The sequence below is a fragment of the Schistocerca serialis genome, unplaced genomic scaffold (genome assembly GCF_023864345.2).
Source record: "Schistocerca serialis cubense isolate TAMUIC-IGC-003099 unplaced genomic scaffold, iqSchSeri2.2 HiC_scaffold_278, whole genome shotgun sequence".
Taxonomy (NCBI): Eukaryota; Metazoa; Arthropoda; class Insecta; order Orthoptera; family Acrididae; genus Schistocerca; species Schistocerca serialis.
The window spans coordinates 45001-50000 of NW_026047847.1; positions in this window are offsets into that span (position 1 = coordinate 45001).

The window sequence follows — 5000 nt, forward strand, 5'->3', positions numbered from 1 at the left end:
CGCCAAACTCGCAACGCCAGCGGATGAACGGCGGAAGTTTCCCGCAGTCGTAATGTGCAATCCACACCTATAACTTGCGTTTCATGAAGAGTTATGTCCAATATGCGACATTCCCGCTGTCCCTATACATGAGCTGCGAGCTGTACCACGTACAAGCTACAGACGCGATCGCATTGCTCACTGTACGGATTCCCATGCCGAGCGATCAGCTAGGAAGCGCCCCATCCACGTCGGTACCCTTGGGCGTTGCACTCGCAGTCGCAAAAAACGTTGGGCAAATATATTTCTCCGATGCTGAGCGATCAGCTAGGAAGCGCCCCATCCATGTCGGTACTCGTACGCGTCGCACTCGCAGTCGCAAAAAACGCTGGGCAAATATATTTCTCGGAAGAGTAATGACAGTCCGAGCCTCCTGCGTGGGAAGAGTCTTTCTAGGCCCTGACCCACGGGAAGCGTGTAGCTTCCCCCATCCCGGACATTTCACGTCGTCACACTACCGGTATTGACTAATAGACTGATTGCTGATAATCATTAGCCACACACTGGGGGAAACGGCCGACAGGGGCGGCAACATAGTGGAGCCGCAGTGTCACTAATGTACAGAGATAGAACAGTTTCGACTGGAACCAGAGTAACCGTATACACGGCACTGATTAGTAATAGATGCAGAGCCATCAGAATACAGATAATATATACAACCGTCCCTATACATGCTGAAAGACTCTGCACACAATGAGAACCACACGTCAGCCAGACACTATCACACACTACTCTCTGCCTCTAACAGGCACACACACAATATCTAACCACCAGCATGGAAGAACATCCGGTGCATCCTCTCCGCCACATTACACAATCCACACTATCATAACCAGACCGGGAGGTCCACCCAGAAAACAGAATATCCCACCCTTCCGACATCCGCCATTGCTCAGCTAAGCCACGAACACCCACACATGTCCTACACAGGGGTGCACCCAACATCACAATACTGCCTCCTGTCACAGTACACAAACAATGGCAGGAATGAAAGACACAGATCTGCCACAACCTTGGAATCGGAGCGCCGCCTGTCATGAGCCACAAGTGCATCCTGACGTGACAAATCGGATGATCCCGCAGGCATGCACTTACGATAATCACTATCAACGAACCTGCCGCCCCCTCCCCCCCCAAAATACACCTTTCCCTACAACGTGTACCTTAACCTAAGCTATATTGTACCTTAACCTAAGCGATATTGTACCTTAACCTAAGGTATATCGTACCTTAACCTAACCTACATTGCGCCTTCACCTAACCTACGTTGTACCTTAACCTAACCTACGTTGTACCTTAACCTAACCTACGTTGTACCTTAACCTAACCTACGTTGTACCTTAACCTAACCTACGTTGTACCTTAACCTAACCTACGTTGTACCTTAACCTAACCTACGTTGTACCTTAACCTAACCTACGTTGTACCTTAACCTAACCTACGTTGTACCTTAACCTAACCTACGTTGTGCCTTAACCTAACCTACGTTGTGCCTTAACCTAACCTACGTTGTGCCTTAACCTAACCTACGTTGTGCCTTAACCTAACCTATGTTGTGCCTTAACCTAACCTATGTTGTGCCTTAACCTAACCTATGTTGTGCCTTAACCTAACCTATGTTGTGCCTTAACCTAACCTATGTTGTGCCTTAACCTAACCTATGTTGTGCCTTAACCTAACCTACGTTGTGCCTTAACCTAACCTACGTTGTGCCTTAACCTAACCTACGTTGTGCCTTAACCTAACCTACGTTGTGCCTTAACCTAACCTACGTTGTGCCTTAACCTAACCTACGTTGTGCCTTAACCTAACCTACGTTGTGCCTTAACCTAACCTACGTTGTGCCTTAACCTAACCTACGTTGTGCCTTAACCTAACCTACGTTGTGCCTTAACCTAACCTACGTTGTGCCTTAACCTAACCTACGTTGTGCCTTAACCTAACCTACGTTGTGCCTTAACCTAACCTACGTTGTGCCTTAACCTAACCTACGTTGTGCCTTAACCTAACCTACGTTGTGCCTTAACCTAACCTACGTTGTGCCTTAACCTAACCTACGTTGTGCCTTAACCTAACCTACGTTGTGCCTTAACCTAACCTACGTTGTGCCTTAACCTAACCTACGTTGTGCCTTAACCTAACCTACGTTGTGCCTTAACCTAACCTACGTTGTGCCTTAACCTAACCTACGTTGTGCCTTAACCTAACCTACGTTGTGCCTTAACCTAACCTACGTTGTGCCTTAACCTAACCTACGTTGTGCCTTAACCTAACCTACGTTGTGCCTTAACCTAACCTACGTTGTGCCTTAACCTAACCTATGTTGTGCCTTAACCTAACCTATGTTGTGCCTTAACCTAACCTATGTTGTGCCTTAACCTAACCTATGTTGTGCCTTAACCTAACCTATGTTGTGCCTTAACCTAACCTATGTTGTGCCTTAACCTAACCTATGTTGTGCCTTAACCTAACCTATGTTGTGCCTTAACCTAACCTATGTTGTGCCTTAACCTAACCTATGTTGTGCCTTAACCTAACCTACGTTGTGCCTTAACCTAACCCATATTGTACCTTAACCTAACCCATATTGTACCTTAACCTAACCCATATTGTACCTTAACCTAACCCATATTGTACCTTAACCTAACCCATATTGTACCTTAACGTAACCTAATTTGTGCCTTAACGTAACCTAATTTGTGCCTTAACGTAACCTAATTTGTGCCTTAACGTAACCTAATTTGTGCCTTAACGTAACCTAATTTGTGCCTTAACGTAACCTAATTTGTGCCTTAACGTAACCTAATTTGTGCCTTAACGTAACCTAATTTGTGCCTTAACGTAACCTAATTTGTGCCTTAACGTAACCTAATTTGTGCCTTAACGTAACCTAATTTGTGCCTTAACGTAACCTAATTTGTGCCTTAACGTAACCTAATTTGTGCCTTAACGTAACCTAATTTGTGCCTTAACGTAACCTAATTTGTGCCTTAACGTAACCTAATTTGTGCCTTAACGTAACCTAATTTGTGCCTTAACGTAACCTAATTTGTGCCTTAACGTAACCTAATTTGTGCCTTAACGTAACCTAATTTGTGCCTTAACGTAACCTAATTTGTGCCTTAACGTAACCCATGTTGTGCCTTAACGTAACCCATGTTGTGCCTTAACGTAACCCAATTTGTGCCTTAACGTAACCCATGTTGTGCCTTAACCTAACCTATATTGTGCCTCAACCTAACCTATATTGCGCCTTAACCTGACGCACGTTGTCGCTGAACCTGCTCTGTAATTGTTATGCAACTCGTTAAATTAGTGTAGTGTTGCCTAACCGCAACCCTCGCAATATAGTTCGCTATTCGCACTGCCCGGTCCCCTGTGTATCGCGTCATGTTAAACACCTTGCAGGTGTTGCTGACTTTCCACATGCTCCTGCTATACACTGTAATGTGGATAGCAGCAGGACGTACATGCCCCCCCCCCTTCCCCCCTGCCTTCGCAAGCTGGTCGTTGAGAAGTTTGCATGTTCAATGCCCTTCGCATGCCGACGTACTCAGCCTACGTTGTGGTACGGCCTGTCACCTGTCCGCCGATGTACGCAAAACCCACAAACTGTACTGCACATTGGTCCGTATGTACTGAATGATACATCGTGGCACATGTGTGACCGTACGACGACTGCGCCTAGCAACGGCAGACCATACAGTCCAAATATTGTGCACGCAGCTACGTGTCGTCTCCCTATAAGAGCTGGATTGCAGTGTGGTACGCCATTCAGACGTGTGGGAGGAACGGACGCCCTGGATGGCGATCAGCATGAGCAGTCTGTTGATGTAGTGGAGCGTGTATTCGGACGTAGTCGTCTCTTCTCACACACCGTGATAGCATGTTGCACCGCGTTCCACATCTGCGACATCCTGCAGAGGCCGGCTGACAGTCGTTCGCGCAATGGACACCGCATACGTACGGGGGCTACCTTCCACGTGTTCTCGAGGCGTGCACATGTTGTTGCGTCTATGTGGGCAGACGTAGTGTGTTGTGACACCTGACACAGGCATGCAATACTCGTTGCAAATGGCGATGGACGTCTACGTTTGCTGGTGACGTTACGCAAATGAACAACAGGTAACCCGTTGTGGTGCGGTTGTTCTCGCTAGAGGTGAATCAGTGTTGGCGACGATCGGTCGAGCTATTAACCGGTTGTTTCAGGGATACCCACCATGCCCACGAACGTGAAAGGGGACCCACCATGCCCACGAACGCGAAAGGGGATCTGGGTGTGAGGCGATACGCGGCGGTGGCTGGGTGGGACCGTCCCCGGCCGGTGAGGGGGGGCCGCCCGGCGTGCTGGCAGCGCGGTGCGTGGGCGCACGCGCTACAGCCGGCTGGTGGGGGCGGCCAGTGGCAGGCGCGCCGGCCGACGGACGCGGCAGGCGGCGCAGCTGCGCGCCGGCGCCCCCTGCTCGCGGCGCCTTGCGGCCAAAGTAGGTCCTCGCGGGCCCGGTGCGAAGCGCGGTGGCCATCTGCAGTGTGCTGGTCCGATTGAGGACTGTGTGCGCTGAGGATGCGCCGCCGCCCGGCGCTCGGCGCCGCGACGCCGTCTGCTGCTCGGTCGCCCCAGCGGTTCTCGCAGGTGGTTTGTATCGCAGCTGTGCGGACGTGTTGGCGCGTGCGCTGTGCTGGGAGAGTTCGCTTCGGCACCCAAGTGGGGCTTTTGTCCTTCTGTGGCGCTGGCGTTGGAGCTGCCGGTCACCGTAGGTGGCGCGTGTTGTCTCCCGCCGGCAATGCCACGACAGCACGCTCCCGGGCCTCTGTCGGCAGCGGCAAGCTCAGTTGGGAGCACGGGTGGTCGCACCTAAAGCGTCTACTCGCCTAACTCCGGGCGATTGCGCCTCTCTCGAACCCGACCAAGTACTCAGGACGGCGCTGCGCGCCGCCGGGACCTGAGAGGGTTTCGAGGT